The sequence below is a fragment of the Nanorana parkeri genome, unplaced genomic scaffold (genome assembly GCF_000935625.1).
Source record: "Nanorana parkeri isolate BGI_ZX_2015 unplaced genomic scaffold, ASM93562v1 scaffold108, whole genome shotgun sequence".
Lineage (NCBI taxonomy): Eukaryota > Metazoa > Chordata > Amphibia > Anura > Dicroglossidae > Nanorana > Nanorana parkeri.
Genome location: NW_017306376.1, coordinates 1,376,401 through 1,396,822, shown reverse-complemented (window position 1 = coordinate 1,396,822; position 20,422 = coordinate 1,376,401).

Here is a 20,422-nt window from a genome sequence, read left to right as displayed (position 1 = left end):
TAGAGATCCTGTTAATCATTGGAAATTAGTATTGGTAAATGTATAAAGCAGCAAAATTATCACTAGTGGAAGAGTTTGATTGGCCACAATAACAAATCTCTTGGCAGGAAAAACAGTAAATGTATCATCTGTGTTTTTAGCCAAGTACATTAGCAATCAATCATCTATATTTCAAAACATACACAGAACAGTTGGGAACTGTTTGGATTTGGGAATATGCAGTATGTGGATAGCATATTATACCGTTCCCATGTATCATTATTTAGTCCCACTGAGACAGCAACAGGATTTTCCCAGTGCATTTACTAATGTAAATCATTTTTCCTGTAAAAGAAAAACTGTCTTGCATCCAGGGCCAGGTTTAAACCTTGGGGGGCCGGTGCACTTCAGCATCAAGTTATACAGTACATACATATAAAGGTTGAATGAGTTATGTATTTGAAGTAAATACATGCCAGCAAAAATTCAAGAAGACTTTTAGGTTGGATAAATGTATGCATTTATTTATGACAGGCATATAAATAGCACAGACAATTTACATTACATACTAATCATTTACATCAGTCAAAGAAAATAGCTATGCTGCTACGTGTTCTTTAGTTTCAGAGATAACAATTTACACAACAAATTTAAACCCAAACCAGTCAATTAAAACATTTTACGTTTTTCTAATCTAAGTACAGTTTTTCCTACTTACAGCTTTATGCATCACACTACAATATCTTAAAAGTATTTCTTTATTCACTTGGCATCTGAAAATCTTTAATAAACTTCTCAAATTGTTTCATTTTTAAAACACTACATCCAGCAGGCACAAAGCACCAGGGGGTCTATTCACGAAGCAGCCAAAGCACCAGGGGGTCTATTCACGAAGCAGCCTCTGGGAGTCTCCCGCTCCCGGCCGCCCAGGAGAGAAACACTGATTTGTCTTTTTTTTCTTTATTCTGACATGGAGACATGTCAGAATAGAAAAAAAAATTGTTTTGCCCATTGGATCCGAACAGCAGCGAGTAGCCTGCCGGAGGTTCGGCTTAGCCGATCCAGATGTTGGATCGGCTGAGTCGAACTCCTCCTGCACTTCGGGTCGGTCGAACATGCTGAGCATGTTCGGCCGACCCGGAGCCATGTGAAGCCACCTGATGTACGGCTGATTTCAGCCGATATACGGCTGAAGTCAGCCGTACCAGCCTGAAGTGAATAGCCGAACAGCGTTCGGCTCACTTCAGGTGGTCTTTCACTTGGCTGCCTATGGCAGCTTAGTGAATAGACCCCCTAGTCTTTCATGGGTCTCAGAAAATTCTTTATCAGTGCAAGCTTGCTGAATGATCTCTCTCTGGGACAACTGGTAACCATCATGCGCAAATATTTACTAAGAACTACTGTACATTAACATTTCGAAAAATATAAGCAACTGTCATAATATAGTAAAACTATCTGTTAAAAAGGACCTAAGCTTCACAAAAGTTGCAAACTGAAGGATTTCGTCTATAAACATATTACTGAAATAGTGGAGGAAAGCAGTAGTAAGATTCTCAGCTTCAGTTCTTATAACTATATCTGGGAGGCAGCATATGTGGACTATGGCTTTGAACCTGTCAAACACTAATTGGCACATTACCCTGCATTCTTGTAAGCAACAGACAACTGATCTAAAATGGCATTGAACGTTCCACATCTTCCTCTAAAATGTATGTTGGACTTGCAACATAATGTTTGTTTCTCTTTCTTGGCCTGCCTGTAATTGCTTTGTAGTCTGTGTTGCCACAGAGGTTTTTGGCAGCCATTTCCAATTCTTCTTACCCATCAGAAACTTTTCCATGGAATAAATTAGTTCCACTGTTTTCTATGGGTCAAATTCAACTCCATGAATAGCTGTATGTGTGCTGCTGATACATTTAAAAATTAACTTAAAAATGTTGTCCTCGGAACAGTTTCAAGCCAGTTAATTCTGTCTGCCAATTTACGAGCTTCATGTCTTGCTTCAGGAATTTGCTCCAAATCACTATTAAAGGGGTTCTAAACCCTCCGGTTTTTTTGCCTATATCTATTGCTAGCATGCAGTAGATATAGGCAAGAAGTGTAAAAAAAACAAAAAAAAACGCTTAAAGTCCTTTTAAACTTACCTCGTTATCGCCGCTCGTTCCCGCGCCGAGAATCAGGAACTGCTCGTACGGCCGCAAAGGATCTTGGGGCGGGCGCATGCGCAGTTCCGATTCTCGGCCGGGAGACGAGCAGAGACGCAAGGTAAGTCTATGGATGCGTGCACCCGCCTGCAGACACCGCTGGATCGGAGAGACAGAGCAGTCAGCGCTGGATCGGAGTGACGTCACACCGCTGGAGGGACAGGTGAAAACATGGGGAAAGAAGAGGAAGATCGGAAAAAGAGACATCATTAAGTGTTAACATTTACATTGGGGGGAGGGAAAACATTTTTTGCCTTTAATGTCACTTTAATACTTTTACAGATGATTGTATGTAAAATATTCCTATCCAAATTTTATAGAATAATTTGTATATTTTTATACAGAAGGGGGTCCTCCTGGCAGTGGTACCAGGGCAACTGCCCCTGTTACCCCTTTATAGAGCTCACACTGCTGCCATCCCTTAACACTGTATAATCTGCCTAAACCACCAGATCTCTTACTGATAGGTTTGTTTTAATTATATCAATAGCAGAACACTATTTAGTTTTTTGTTTTCTAGCCCATACTACATAAAACTTGTTTGTTCATATAAACAACAACCTACATTAATTTCTCCCACTTTGTTCTTTACATGATGTCTAATAAGACACACTTCAAACTGTTATTGGTACTTATCATATCCATATTTACTAGACATGTGCAGTGCCAAAAAATTTGTTTAGTTTCGTTTTAAATTCGGATTTGTGTTATTTCGTTTTTCGGGATTCGGGTGTGAAAGTCAATTCGGATTCGGAATTCGGATTCGGACGAAATTCGGTAGCGGTAGTTCGAACGGTCGTTTCGTATTCTGTTCTTATTCGTTTCTTATTCGTTTCGTTCGTTCGTTTGCAGCAAAGTGACATTTGAGGGGGAAAAAATACTTTTCTCCTTCTCTAATGTCACTTTGCTCCAACGAACGAAACGAATAAGAAACGAATAAGAACAGAATACGAAACGAACATTCGAACTACCGCTACCGAATTTCGGAAATGGAAATTCGGATTCGTTTGCATTCGTTATGTCTGTAATTCGGAATTCGGATACATCCGAATTTCAGAAAATTCGTCCGAATTTCGATTCGGAACGAAACGAATCGCACATGTCTAATATTTACTATACAACAAGTATGTACAGTGTATGAAGCAGAATGACACTAAAACACAATATATAGTTTGTGGCTTGTTTGGGTTTTATTTTCTTTGCTTTGTTTTGGCACAGTTCGATACTTACGAGTACATTTTGCAGAAAAGGATTTCTAAAACACTGCAGCCAAACCTCCTTACTTTCAGAGAGAGGACGCACTCCTACCACACCCTGAGCTAGTGGGACCATGAGGAATTCATTGGGAAAATGTGATTGGTAAACCCTCCAGGGCTTTTTTAACACCACTTTCCCTTTAAACCAGAGTTTTTAGTACAGAAACATGTAGTAATTTTGAGGATAGATAAAGAGTTAGTTAAAACATTGATAGAGATCAATGTTTACGACTAAAAAGAGAAGAGAAAGAGGTATCTAAAACAAAAAGGGGCTGTTCCTCTAAATGAAGTACAGTTTTGAGTTATGACAAACAAAGTAGAAACTGCTCTACTTCCACACATTACTAAGGCTAAAGGGAATTGCTCCTGTCAGCCTGTAATCCATGATAAGAGAGTTAAAAGGTTTTGCACTCAACAGTAAGTCCTCTTAAATATTTTTATTTAGAAGCAAACAAGCAGCCCTGGACAGTCAGGCAGACATGTTGCTGTCTACAAAGAGGACTTGCTACTGGGTGACAGGTGTTTTTTTTCTCATAGTTTTGAGTTATTCTGTAGCTCAGGTATCATGCAGCTATCCTGTCTTTCTCTGAAGGTTTTTGACCTGTTAACTGTCCATGCATTTATTCACTAATTTCTGTACTGTAATTGTAGTACAGGAAGCACAAGTTAAGACAACAACCTCTCAGGGATCCATGCAGATCTGAAGGATAAGCAAAATCACTTTAAAGGACTGACAAAGCTGGGCCTAGCAAGATTTGTTGAGCCTTGCTAATTAAACTATTAACATGACTGGTGATGTATGAATTCCGTACTGTAGACTATAGCCACATTTCATTTTAACATAAAAGACACTTCAATAAGCATGCTCAAAAACATATTCTGTAAAGTATACAAGACAAAATGAGTGTGCGTGTGTTGCCTTAGGCCTAGCCTAAGCAGAATACACAATCAAGTAGAACAAAAACAATAGCAATGCTTAGGTGCATTGAAATTCCTTTTATGTTTTTCCTATTGCATTTCACATCTTACATTGTAGGAATTATGCTAACAGTAGCACTAATATTGTCTGCTTGTAATGACCCCGAGTGAGCAACATAGATTTACTTGTTATTGATTTGCCCATTGTTAGTCTTTGCATAATGCAGCATTGTCAGCGCATTGGTCAAACTTATCAATAGCGATCATTTGCAGAATGTTGCGGAATGTTGATCATTTCTGATTTTCCTTCATTGCTTATTCAGTTCTTGATAGATTTTTGAAAAAGCAAGAGCATACATCTGTTTTACTTCACTGTTTTCTAATTTGTTATGCACAGAGTGTGCCCATTTTTTATTTATTTTTGTTTCATTGCTTAAAGTGTTTTTCTACTTTTGCAGCCAAATTGGGATAACACCTGCTTTATATTTGTTATATGTTCCCATTCACATAGTATAACTATAAAAAAAATGCTGCTTACAAATTTATGTGCTTTTTATTCCTTTAAAAACTCTACCTAGCTTCCCCCTTATGTAATGTTAAGCAGAGGGCTGTGGGAAGTTGTGTTTACTCTAATTCACCCTGTCTGTACTGTGCTGACAGATTTCATTTTCAGTTGTAAACTAGATTTGAACACTGTCTGTCCTAACAAAGGGTTAAAGACTTAGCTGCATTGCATGTTAATGAATGGAAGCTCAGTATGTCCATCATTTTGTCCCTCTACTTTCACTTTCAAACTGCTCAGAGTAACCTGGAATCTGCAGAAAGGTCTTCACCAAGGACATCTAAAAGGTAAGAAATATATGTTAAAAATATATTTTTTAGGTATGCTGTGTGAATGGGAACACACAAGAAACAAATAGTAGGATTTTCCACACTGGTTTTGCGAAATATGGACACTAGAATTTTTTCTTAAATCGTTATTACGTATAAAGCATGTGCAAATAAAAATCCTGAGACCCCAAGAAGCAGGGCTGTTTTAGGACAATATATAATATGTACTGGATGACTAATGGTACCATACCACCTACAGTCATCAGTTAATGCAGAATTTAAAGTATGAGAAGCAAAAATAATTTATGAACAAACTATGGGTTTTTAAGCATGTTTCTAAATTTTTAACATGCTTCTAAACATTTATAACAGAACTACAGAAATGCTGTTCCGGAATATTGTCTTCATAAATCAGCAGTGCTGACAAATGGGCTCCTAGCAGGCCAAATGCCCTCTTATTAAAATGGCCTGCCTCGTGGCACTCGGCATACCCACTTTGTCTGTTTTGTTAATGTACACTCAAAAATGAAACATCTCCAGTCCTATGGCTGTAAATTGTTTTACACTTGCAGGCAAAAGCTTTTAATAATACAAAATATAGGACTGAAAACAACTGAATGTTGAGTTTAGCTATCTTTGCACTCTAAGACCTATCAACCTGATGGAGGTTTTAAGAAATGTTTGGTTTAAGGAAACAAATGTGAAATCCAAGCATAAAGCTTGGTATACAGTGTTAGAATTTTATTCAAACAAAAGTGTTTCTGGATGCATGTAGATACGACCCCCACTAGATATGAAAGGACTGAATGTGTAATTATGCATAAAATGTAAAAATGCATTTTTGTGCAGAAAAATGTATGTGTCTTATTTCCTTAGAAGCAAAAAAAGGCTGCACACTGCTGCTCCATACAGCTTTAGTGGCTTTATTGAAAAACAAGTGGACAAAGCATTCCATGAGTTGTAATGTCCTGACATGTTTCACCCTCCAGTTGGACTTCATGTATTTTGAGTCAGTGAAAAAGAACAAGTATGCAGGCCACTAGCTAGACTCAACTCATCAGCATAAACCCACACCTATCACTGGTGGTAAGGAGGACCCAAACTAATTTGTAACATCAGTTTGTAACTCTGTAACCCCTATATCCTTTACCTAATTCTGTCTCTGGATTCATTTTCTGTCATTTGTTGTTGCAAAAACTCCCATAACTGTGTCCAGCAACCCTTTCTTATTCATAACAACTTGTCTTAAGTGTACTGTACCAATCCAAAAAAAATCAGTGTTTATTGTATGTTTTACACTTAAAATACTGTAAAAATGACAACAAAACCTGCTATTGTATTAACTTCATGACTGACAATAACTCTGAGTACATTATATGTATTTGACAATTTCCCCTAGTTTAGTATTGCAAGATTCTAATCTAAAAATGCTGAAATGCTTCCCAAGGTATTTTTCTCAGTGTATTTTCCTCATGACAAATGACTTGGATAGAAAGAAAATATTACAATTAATAATGTTCTGTATAGCTTGTTTTTTTCTTCTGTTCAATTCCATTTGCAGGGTAAAGGTTATCATACTGTACACCAGGTATCTGTAACAGTGTTAATACGAAAGGGAAAGTCACCAAACTGAAAGAGCAAAACACTGGAGAGATACAGTAGAAGGTGATCATTCCTGGAAGTCATATAATGTGGAGAGTAAGGTTAATGGAAATTATCGTTACAACAATGATGAGACTCAATGCAATACCTACTGTCAAGAGCATTCTTATTACTAACCTCAAGTAATTGATTCTGCCAGTGGATTATTTTGAAAGTTGCTGAGACAAGCATTAGTCCTACAAGGATTGTGACCAGTTTTTCATCTTATAACAAGGTTATAGATGAGGGACTTGGTCACATAAGAAATAAATAGCAAATTGCTTTTTTATGATATTCTTTAAATTATTCTTACATTCTCAGTGTAATTTTAAATAACAGAGTAAAATGTGCTTGATAAATAATAACATAGTCAACATAATAAAATGTATTTAATTAATAAGATTTTCAAACTATATGCTTGTAAAGCATGTACTGTAATTATGACTGTAATACTTTTTTAAGAAATGAAGCTGGGTGCTTTGTAACTCTTAAGCTAGGCCCTAAAGTAAATATTAATGTAAGCCCTAAAATGCATATTAATGAGGAGCTAAATAAGTATTAATAGGGGCCTAAATTTGACATTTATTGCAGGGCTATTGATAGTTTATCTTGCAAAAGTGAGTGCAATATGGCATTCAGACACTGGTGTTAAAGTGATATTAACGTCAAAATGTTTTTAAACTACAGTATTTCAAAATCTGAATAAATCACTTACAGTGGATGGTGCTCCTTGATGTTTAAACGTTTTAGTTTCCTGCAGAATCAGCTGGCCACCTGAGCACTGGTCTTGATATCCTGTTTTAGGGTGGCTCCTTTGCAGGATCCTATGGAGTCACCCCTATGTGTGCTAGTAAGATGCGTGTGTCTCCATAAACACACAAACATGGCAGGTCAAGCGTCTCCTCAGCTCCTTCCTTCCTCTTCCTCCCTCCTTCATTCTCCAAGTTAGTAGATAGACAGCTGCCGGAGACTGATCTCTCCCTTGTGATCTTGTACTCACAGGAAGTTCAGGAAAGTCGAGCTGAGAGAGTTGGAGCCAGCTGTTTGGAAACATGATGATTGTAAGTGCTTGGGAAAACATGTAAAGAAAATACTTTGCTGGGAAATGTATATTTGTTTGATCTGGATTCATTATTGAAAAAAAAGATTGAGCATTTAATAAATTATGAAATATTTAATATCAATCTCTACTTTCACGTGCTGCAAAATGTCAATAGATGTCAATAAATGTATAGTTAAAGAATCTGTTATCAGAAAATGTAAAATGCCAGCCTTGGTAACTTTGAAAAAGTATACAGTATATCAATATTATTTCTAACCTTGGTTATTAGATAATAATTAGTAAGGAAGCTGCATGTAAATCTATCCCCTGGAAGTGCGCATATCAATATTTATATGCATATAGCCCTCAGATGCATAAATTTACAAATATATGTGGAAGCTACACACCATTATCAAAATGTCTTTCCAAGTGGAAATGCTGCCTTTATCAAGGAGGGTGGCACAGGCATCATTAGGCCAAAGCACTACTGGCATGTGCTTCGCATCTCCTTTTAGTGGCCTGAGTACTGGGCTGCAACCACCATTATGGTATTGCTATCAGCTTGTTCCTTTTAATTTCAGATTTCCTTCTTGTTTCTTAAAAAATTCCTATCAATCAAGCTCCACAATGCCCACTGTCTATGTCACTGGTATATGTCAACTCATCTTCTATGTTATTGAGATTTCTGTTGACTGGAGTTCATTCAGATTGAGCAGATTTCTTTAACAGCAGACCTCGAAAATTGTACTCCTGTACATGGATCCAAAGCAGCAGTAATAGCTGAAGGGCAGAACAGATATGAAGGTGGGAGTGAAACACAGTATTATCCACGTTTCTTTAGCCTAGAGCAGTCTATATGATCAATAGTGCATTGTGATTTTAACTTTTTTCTTTTTCTAAATAAATAATTAAATATGTGAAATATCAAGTTAGTTGTAAAAACCACATGGACACATTTCTGTATGAATTCTATGTGAACAGTACCTTTTCAATTACATTAGCAGTGGTGTTGCTTGAAGAATATACTGTATATAGTTTAAACTAGTGGTAATTACCATATTTTTCGCTCCATAAGACGCACTCTTTCCCCCCAAAAGCGGGGGGAAATGTGTGCGCGTCTTATGGAGCAAATCCCTATCCCCCGACGCCCGTTAGTTTTTTGAACATTTAGCCCTGCTAAAGCAGAGCTAAATCTATAGTAGGAGCCACTGCTCATTTAATACGAGTGATCTAATTAGATCACTCGTATTAAAACCGAGCAGCGGCCCTAGATGGAGCAGACGAAGAACGGACGTTCTTCGTCTGCACTGTGTGATCACTGAGACTGTGGCGCTGTAATCACAGCGCCACCTGTCTCAGCGGTCACAAAAGCGCACCGGACCTCCCTGCGTCCTATGGCGCACCAGCCCACCATGTACATCAGAGTTTCCATAACCATGTGATCAGCAGACTCAGTGGAGCTTGCATCCGTGATAGCCTATAAAATACAGTAGGTTAGTGTTGAGTATGTAACTTACATTATATACATTACAGCACAGCATACACAGATCAGTCCAGAGTAAGTATGTATAACACAGTATATAGAGTAAAGTAAATATGTGTCCTAAATTTGTGCGCCTCTGGTGCGCCTTATGGAGCGCAAAATATGGTACTATATTTTATTGAATGACATGTTATCATTAACCAACAGAAATATTTTTATTAGTAACATAATATATACCGTGTATAACCATGAACATGGTCTATAGACTACTCCACTCTGAACACTGAGCTCTACATTTCATACTCTAGACTTTTGTACTTTGTACACTAAAATTTAGGACACATACTTACTTTACTCTATATACTGTGTTATACATGACTTACTCTGGACTGATCTGTGTATGCTGTGCTGTAATGTATATAATGTAAGTTACATACTCAACACTAACCTACTGTATTTTATAGGCTATCACGGATGCAAGCTCCACTGAGTCTGCTGATCACATGATTATGGAAACTCTGATGTACATGGTGGGCTGGTACGAGTGAGACTATATGCTTTCCTGGCTTGTGTTGCTATGAATACTTGATGCAGAATGGTGATTGGCTAAATGCTGGGTTAGGAGTCAAGATAAAGGAGTTAGGTCTACCCAGGCAATGTTAGACAACTGATTGGCTGTGAGGAAAAGGGGGTAGGATCCTGTGTTTTTCACCTTTGTGTGGTTGCTACAGGTGTGCTGTGGAATTCATGCCTGCTATGTGCTCCCTTCTGCCAGTTAGCAGACTTGTTTGACATGATGGATTTTTTCTTTACAATTGTGAATATATTTATCTTTTAATCAATAAGTGTTTTTTATATTGTTGCCAGTATGCTCTGTTTGTTTGCTTATCAGAGCAGCAAAGCATGAAAAAGTTTGGTCGGATTTTAGTGCAGCAGAGATACTGTGTTGTCCGCTTAAAAAAGAAGTGACAAGCACATTGGTTTTCTGGCACATTAACAGGTATTCTGCTGGGCTTTAAATGTTTTTGAAATATAAAATGTAAGTACATGTGCACATATAATTTTTGATATTTTGTCCTGCCATAATCTTTACCAAATAGAACCACAACTGCCTATAATACTGAAGCTCAGCACACATCTCTGTAACTTCTTAGTTCACAAAGCCTGCTCCTTTGTTGGCTTACATGCAATAACATTAACATATAGACCAATAGGGATATTACCTATAAACATATTGGCCACCTTTGTGAATACAGCATGAACGAACGAACAGGTTTCTTTGAATATTATAGCATATCTAGTGGGTATCATTTCTTCATTGATTTATTATCTGTATATGTGAAATCAGGGCTGGATTTCCCATGAGGCCACCAAGACCCGGCCACGGGGCAGCAGGGAGTAGAGGGGCAGCAGGGGTGTGGAATTCCTATCGCCCGATACCCAGGACATTCAGTTCCGGGCACCGGGTGGATCGTTTTTTTCCATATTTAGCCCTGCTTCAGGCAAGCTGGGCTAAATGTAGAGCAGGGAAGCCGCTGCTTATTTTGTACAGGTGATCTCGGTGATGTCGCCAAGATCACTTGCATGAACCCTGCAGGTCAAAAAGTAAAAAATTAAAAGATAAATAAATATTTGAAAAAGTAATGAAATTAATACATCTAACCCTTCCGACCCTGCCATCTGGTTGTCAATCTCCATTAAGGTGGAGGGGTATGGCGGGGGGGAGGGCACATTGAGGAACCTGGCCTTAGGGCAGCAAAGAGAGTAAGTCCGGCACTGTGTGAAATCAGTTTGAATTGTATCTTCCATTTATTTAAGGTCAACATACTGAACAGAAAAATAGATTGTAATTAGTCCTACCTCTCCTGCGATACTAGTAAGTCAGTTGTAATAAATCTAATGCAAACACATCCTTGTATCAGTCTCTAACATTGTAATTGTTCTATTAATTTGGAAGTTTCCCTGTGGGCAATTATCTGCACACCAATTGTTTAGCTAGACCTCAGATCTCTTCCAATTTATTCTTATATTCATCACAAAATTCAACATTTAATTCAATTACAATGTGACATCCATAGCAGCAATTACAATGGATGGATTACTTTTTTTTTAAAAAGCAAAATAATGAAGTAGTATATTATCAATAAGTGAGGATAATTGACTATGTTTTTAGTCATTAATGTAAAGCTAATTGGTTAAATGTATTTTTCAAAGTAGTAGTAGTAGTAGATTCAAAAGCTTATGGTATTGTATTTTTATTATTATTGTGGATAGTGGTATATTCGTAATGAATATCTACATATACTACTGCCACAGAAGGGGATGGCTATGCTAAGTAACCTTTCGTTCACCTACACAGTAATTTGTGGCAAAATTAGACAATAATATAATATAGTTATGGGTTTGGATACTATGGAGTAAGGCCCATATTACATGAGCAATTGTGTCACTGACTGAACTTAACACCCTACTGCAATTAGGGATTAACATTATAGTGATTTGGGTAAAATTGCTAAATGGCAATAATTAGCCAAAAATATCCCATAATTTTTACCAAAATTAAGAGGATGTGAGAATTCTTCTTTTCACTAATTCCACAGTGCGATATGTTTTGAGTATTTTACTGTTTTGATTCATTGTTGTAAAAGATGGAGAAACTTGGCTTGCAGAGTGAAGCACTTAATTGATAGGTAAGTGATACGAAGCCATACTCTTTAGCACTCATGCAGAATGATGTTACTTTCTTTATGCAGAAGCAGATGTTTTGCACCATAAAAGGGTGTGGGATCTGTGAACATTTCACCTTAAAGTTTTAGGACTGAGCCATCGCTCTCCTGCAATTCTGCAGAAATACTTAATTCTAAGACAACATTGTGCATTAGGGTGAAATGTATCCACCTACCTGACTCAGGGTTATACTTTGGCATATTTACTAAAGTTGAACACACATCACCCTCGTTATAATAGTATTGCAGACCCCTTAGTCACACTTAGGCAGGGGTGTGAAAATTTAAATACAAATATTTTATATAATATAAAGAAAGTCTCAAAGTGCATTGTAGTGAGAAAACAGCATATTTCTATTGGTAGGCTTAGGGTAGCTGGCTTTTTGAGCCTGTATCATTGTGGAAGTGGGATGGAGGGGGTGGAAATTGCAGCATCTGTACAAAGGAACAGTGATGCCCTCTGTTTGTGGCTACTTTTGATAAGGGCATGGTTGGTATCTGCCTTTGAAAATTAGCATGCACATTAAACATACATACACACACACACTGCTGGGCATTACCTACCATTCAGCATAGCACACTTCATCCCTTGAGCAGACAGGCTATGATTTTAAAGGTTTTCAATTTTGACTGGCGTTTAAGTCAAAAAATGATTATAAATTAGGGCTGGTAATGATTAAAATGTTCCTGTTCGATTAATCGAAAAAAAATGTAATTGATTAATCGACTAATTTCGATTAAATATAATGCACATACAGAGGGGGGTCTCACCAGAGCTTTGAGGGGGCCTCACCAGGGTAGTCCCGACTCCTCCCCCCTTCCCTTCGTTAGCCGACAGAGCCACTCGGGGAAGGGGGGAGGAGTCCGGTGACGCCGATGTCCGTGACGTCACCGGATCTCCGACGGAAGACCCGGAAGCCGGCGGAGAGGTGAGTAACTCGATGGATTAATCGTTAATTTCCGCACCCCTATTATAAATCTATTTTATTGCATGAAACTATAGCAGTTCATAGCACCACAATGTCCAAGTGTGTGTTAAATACATTTATAGATAATGTATAATGCAAGGCAAAATAAATAATACAACTGTGTCAATCAATGTAATACATGCACATTTTCTTGTATTTTATGTTGTGTAAGACCCAGCAAGTGCAACAAAATCTGTTGGTCTATGAGAAATGGACTCAGCTCTTACATCCTGTTGTGAGCTGACAACATTTTTTGTTTTGTTTTTGCACTCATCGAACAGATATAACAAAATGCCTCCAATGGTAGATCAAAAGGGAGCAAATAAGAGTTAGGCTTTACATACACTTTAAGTATGGTAAATTAAAAGATTTATTTTAGTTTTAGGTGCATGTTAGGTTTTACCAATTTTTAGTTGATGTTTTACAAATTTGGAAAAGCAGGACCTCAATCTTAAGACTAAAGTATAGGAAATACTGAACTAAGGGCTTGCTGGAGAGACAAGAACATGGTTTAGAGGAATGCAGTAACTATATTACCGGTTTCAAAACAGTTATTTCTTATAAAACTGTAATTTATGTTTAACTTGCTGAAATGACTGACTAACCAGTTAAAGACAATAAAGCATAATTTATTTGTCCTAGACACATATACAGGTTTGTATCGCAACATAAATCTGCCCTTGCCTAGCATGCTCTGCATAAAAGTAGACCAATTCTATTTAAATATGATACATGACTGACAGATGCACTGTGGGGATTTGGTGTTAGCTCAAGTCTAAATTCTCATACTATGGTGAGACTAAAAATCAGGAAACTAGAAAACTAAGAAAACTATGAAATATTGGCAGAAGAACAGAAACCTCTTTTGCCACAAACTATTATATACTGTATTACTGTATGTATGTGTGTATATATATTACTTAAAAACAGTTAAAACAACGCTTCCCTGGAATCACCTGTATATAGTGATGCGGGTACTGAACATATGAATCTCCTACGGGGCAGGAAGTCTCTGATGTGAGTGAGATACAAACATATCCACAGTAGAAAAAACGGGGTTGTACTCACATTATGTGTAACCGGTAAAAAGATAATCCTAATTGGATCCCACAACGATACATGCATGTAGTTGTTTCGGAAGGAATGTATCCTTGTGTAGCAGGTTTACTCCATATGATCCGGATCTTTGATGAATCTGAAGTTCCATAGGTGCTTATCTCTCCATTTGATTGCACTCACACCACTGCAAGAAATGAGGCTATCAACCCTAAATAGGGGAGCCTCCACTGTGGGTTCTCGACCTAAACGGCCGTACTGTAGAGTGAAGTGTGGTAGGGTCTCCACAGCGGTGTACCCAGTGACACGGCAATGACACAGCACGAGACGGAGGCTGCGTGCACAACACACTGGCTTAAACTTGCCCGCGTCTCCTGGTTTCGTGTCTCGGCTGCAGTAAACAATGCCTCGCTCCTGACTCTCGGGTTTTGCTGTGGTAGACTGGAACCGCTGTCACCGCGATCGGCGATATCCGCATCGGGTTTGATAGGTCTACTTCCTTTGGAGGCTGTAGGGGTTCTTTGCTCTCGTTCTCCCCGAACGTGTAAAGATCAATGGACGGTGCCCTGGGAAGCTGAGACACATGCTATCTATAGATAGAGAGATATATATATAATGATTCCTGATTCTACTGTCTCTTGGGGTAGACAGCATCAAATGTCGGCTTTTGTAAAAGCAAGGAATATCCACCCAGAGTTACTATACTTTTAACATTTGAAAAGAACATACATAGCAGTATTTCCAGCTTCCCAACACTTAGGCAGCTTTTTAGAAAAAAATCAATCTTACAGCATAAAATAAATTCTAGATTGTCTTATACTTATTATACATTCAAGGTACATCTGTGCTCAGACTATGAACATTAAAGGAGAACTATGGGGTCAGTGTTTTTCCCCATAGCTCTCCTTAGGGTAACGGGAGGACACAAACTAGCGTCCTCTCGTTACCCTAAGCTCAGTATACCGCGAGCTACAGCTCGCGGTATACTGAGACGGCTGAGCGGATCCCGACGTAGCTTATTTCCAGTGTAAAGGTCTTTTGGACCCCCAGCAACACCTTAAAGAGTACCTGTCACCACCATCTGCTATCACATCGGGGGTCTTGTAAGCCCCCCTATGTGATAGCAGTCAAAGTAAAGTAAAAAAAAAAAAAGATTTTTAAAATAAAATAAATCTAATAATAATTGTAAAAAAAATTAAAAGTCACCCGCCCCCGTGAGCACGCGCGTCGCCACGTAAACACGCGTCGGGTGCGCCTACATATGAAAACGATGAGCGCGCTACACATGTTGGGTTTTGCCGCGCACGCCGGAGTGAGAGCAATAATTCTAGGGCAATTATTTTGGGGTATCTCTAAATTGATGACCTGTGGGGGCTTTTAAAGCGTCTTCTATGGACTTTTTGGGGTACTGCAGTTTTTCACCATTTCACGGACGCACGCAAGTTGTAACCTGGGCATGTTGGGTATCGTTTTACTCGTTGTAACCTCATCTTTTATATTTCATTACAAAAATGGGTATTTTGTTGTGTTTTGGGGCATTTAATTAACTTTTTCCCTAACTGTTGGGGTTTAATAAGGAGTTGCGCTAATATTGAACACCATAAAAATTTGCAACTACCACCATTTTATTCTATAGGGTCTTGGCATTCAGAAAATATATAATGTGTGGGGGTTTTAAGTCATTTTCAGGTCTAAAATGTGGAATATAACATGGGTGCAAAAAATGAAAAAAAAAGGCCTCAGTCATGAAGGGGTTAAATGCCCGATTCTTACCTGTGTGTGCTATTTGACATTGCTCTTTCTGTGCCCAGATGAATGAAGATTTGCTACACTTAATGGTCAGAGGCAGTTGTTGCCACCGCCAGGCAACAGAAAAAAACATTGCTGCATACATGGTTACCTTTAATAAAACACACGCAGCAGAAAGTATACAAACTTAATTCCAAAGATTAACTTATTCAACCCCCTTCCAAGAACCCATAATCACAAGCATTTAAAAACATAAATTTCGTATCAGCAGCCAAACTAACCATGACATTGCTATTTGTTAATAATGTAAAAACGTAGTATTGTAGTGTGCAATGATACCTTTCTTATTGGACTAACAAAATATATAAAAGACAAGCTTTCGCTGAGACCTTTCCCCCACATCTTCTGATGTACCTATGTTAACATGAATATCGGACCTGGAAAAGATCGGTTTCAGTGCCAACTAGAGCCTTTATACCTCCCTTGCATATCCTTGACGTTACAAACTCAACGGGCCGCCTTGGTAGTCTCCAATACCACTAACAGTCATGGTAATCACCCACAATGTTCAACGAACCTTCTTCAGTATGCACAGGCTGGACTTACTGTGAAACCGACCGTTGCAACCGACGCTTGCCTCTGAGGTCCGCTAAGGAAATATGTTGTTACCCTGTACATTGGAACTATATGTGTTTTTCACAATCTGTTTTGTAACCCTGAAACACTTTATTTTCAATAAAAATATATTTGAAAAAAAAAAAAGACAAGCTTTCGAGAGTGAACCTCTCCTTCAGGTCAGAAGCAATACCCATTATATACAGTACATTGTATACAGTTTATATATATTATTTTTATATGAAATAAAATGAAGAATTTTGACCTTCTTGGGGTACCCAAAAACCCCAACTATTTCCTGTATAGAATTCTATGAAATTATTTTGTTTCAAAGATCTTCAAGGGCTACAACAAAGACTCCAGAGTTAGGTTTCAGTGGGTTTCTAGCAAGTTGGAACAGCTGCTGTGTGTTCGTTAGAGGGCTGGCAGGCTTCCAAGAATCTTTTCTCACAAAAAACACTGTGCCCGTGTTGGCACTCTTAAAATTAATTTCTTCACAGTGTTTATAGATACCAAAATGAATGGAGACTTTGTTTTATAGTGTTGTTATTGCTTGTTCAAAATAGCTAAATACTTTGTAAATGTAAAATAAAGTTTTTCTGCATTTATAAAGAGACTTACAAAAAGTAAGAGAAGTAAACAGCAAACAAAAGTGTAAATTATAAAAAGAAAACACAATATGTACCCCAGCGATGCAAAAGCCAAAATCTAACTGTAACAGGGAGATTTTCTGACAGGGTTATCACAAGGAGGTATTGTGGGGAGAACAGAGGGGTCTGCGGGGAGGAAGAAGTAATTGAATAGTATCAGCAACACACCCAATCTGCTATGGTAAGGGGTCGTATGGATCCCCAACATCTAGACATAACCATGCGCACTGCAGACAGAAAGTGGTTTGCTGTTCTTGTAATTTACCTGTTAATGGAAAGTAGAAGAATATCTGGTTCATTCTGTATTTTGTTCCCGAATGATATGTGTACTTTGGTGGTTATGATCTGGGCTCCAGAGCACATCGAGAATACATAAGGATTTTTGCTTAAAAGGCTGCCAATACACACTTTTTATCTCTTGGTCTCCAGGTTTAATTTCCAAGCATTGAGAGCCTCTCAGTTAGACCAACTGCTGAGGAGCACACACAAACCTTTCATAGCCAAACATACTGTATATGTGTGCATATGTATATATTCGATTAAATGGAAATATAAATCTATGCAAGCGTTTAGATTGTTACTACACTACAAACATTTACAGCTTATAAGCCTTTTTATATTGCCGCAAGTCAGCCTTAAAACTTTCCTCTCAAAGAGACTAAGAAAATATTTACTCCACCTGGAATTGCACTATCACTGTGAGGCTCTAAGGGAACTTTTTTGAAAATCTAAAAACATTTCAATCCTACATTAGAACATCTTTTGTTTCACACAACAAAAGCAGTTTTCAGTATGTTTTCATTTTTTATACTGTATGCTGAGAAATAGAAGTGTATTATCTATGTCATATTGGGAATGTTCTTTATGCTTGCATAAGTAAGCAGCATGGGGTGGGCCAAATGAAAACTTGAAATGTACATTTTTATGAACATGGAACAATAACTAGACTTTGATTTTGGGTATGACTAGAAGCTATTGAGCCATTTTGTTGAACACAGAACGGCACATTTCACAGGAGGTTTCTCTGTACTTCTGTAACCTTGTGTGGCTCTTCCTGCATGATTCTGTCTGATGAGATTGTTGTATTTAATGCCTGAACATTTGATAAGCAGGTAATTTTCATGAAATTTATACAGGGCCAAATGATAGATATTTTTATACATTTCAATTAGAGGTAAAAATGAAACCACAAAGTTGCTTTTAAAATGAATGTCAAAGCAGTCTGTCAGACAAAGTGTTTGGAGGACAAAGATGACAGTTACATTTTCCTTTGAGCTACGAGAGAACACTGCAAGGAGCTGATCACCGAGAATTTTTAGTACCCAGCTCTTGCAAAGGAGAGCACATATAACAGTAAGCTACTGTGCTGACAGTCTTCACTGTGACTACATAATGAAATATAGCTGCGTGGAAGAAGGAACTAACCAAAAGTGAACAGCTGCTACTCTTAGAAAATGACAAAACAGTAAGCCTGACAAATGTAAAAGTCTATAAAACCATTCTGTGTTGAAAAGCTAAAACTGTGCTCAGACATGCTACCTTGAAACAATCTGCTAGGCAAAATAGCTAGCCACTTTTGCTTAGTCTTGAAAGATGTTGTGAAGGCGGATGAATTTATTATTTATTATTTAGGCAACATTTACCTAGCAAAGCCAAAGTCTAGGTTCCATTCAATATAGTGTTTATTTGTAATAAAATTGCTGCTTCTAAGAATACCAAAGTTCCTTTTAGAAAAGAATATAGGAGCATACATTGTAAATAGCATATATCAATATTATAAAAACACGCTCTATGACCTGAATAGTATTCAGAAGGCTAGTCAAATAAACTTTTATATCCTTTTTCTTCAGTTATATATAAGAATCAGCAGTCACCACAGAAAGCTTTCTGAGCTATTTTCTAATATTTGGTGGTCCACTTACAGTCATCATGTTTTCAAACAGCTGGCTCCAACTCTCTCAGTTCAGCTTCTCTGAACTTCCTGACCAGTACAAGATCACATGATACAAAGCAGCTTTCAACAGCTGTCCATCTAGTAGTTTGGAGAAGGGAGTTGCAGGTAGTAGGAGAATGGCTTGCCTTGCATTGCCAATGCTTTTTTGGAGACACACACAGCTTATCAGCACACCCAAGAGTGTTTCCAAAGGACCCTGTAAAGGAAAAGAGCCAACCCAAATCCAGTATATCAGGGCCAGTGCTCAAGGGACAAACTGATTCTTCAGGAAACTAAAACTTTTAAACATGAAGGAGCAGCATCCATTCTAAGTGATTTATTCAGCATATGAAATAGCATAAAACATGTGTCACTTTAAGTGAAAAAAATTGTGAGCAGACAGGCTCTTTATTGCAGAAGAGGCATTCTATATATCTTCTGTAATAAAACAAACTTACCTGCCTGTTCGCAATCACCTTTAGATTGTACGCTGAGCTGCGCATTGCAAATTGTGTAAATCATGAGTACTATGGCTTGTTCTTTGTTTTATCTACGGTAAATTTCTGTATGGAGCAAAAAACTTTTACAAAGCCTTGGAAAAGATCATCTTATAAGCAAGTGTCAGGTGTGGGTATAATCCCGCCTAAAAAAAAGGTATCAGCACTAAGACCTTGGTTGGATGACTTGTGGTAGATAAAGAAAATACTTTTTTGCTACGTTATTATCACTATGGTTTCTTACAGTTTGTTTTTGAATGTTTGTTCAAAGTATCTCCCATTGTTTCTTTGCATGAAACACTGATTTGCAATGATGAAATAATTCTTATACATAGAGGGTCGGCTATCGGCTCTTCAGCCAAGACGGACTGCATCTTAATGGGAAATGTGCAGCATTCCTGGGGGGGAAAATGGTAGAAAGATTGGAGGAGCTTTTAAACTAGAAAGTGGGGGGGGGTATAAAAATAAAATTACTTAAACTAAACGTAGATAATTTAATCATAGGTAAAAATAACACAGAAAGTAGTAAAAAAGGAGTTAATACTAGTGGGCTCACTCCAGTCAATATAGGAAATCCGTTGGCACATGTAAGTATAACTACCAACGGACGACCGAAATCAAGGCAGAATAATAACAATAAAAATAGTGGGGAACAATAAGGTAGTAAACTTTTGTGCCACAAAAAGAGAGGAATTAAATGTATGTACACCAACGCTAGAAATCTAGCAAATAAAATAGAGGAGCTTGAAATTAGGCTAATTGAAGAGGACTTCGACATAGTGGGTATAGCGGAAACCTGGCTGGACAACACACATGACTGGGCTACTAATATAGAGGGGTATAACCTGTTTAGGAGGGACAGAGGTGGGAGAAG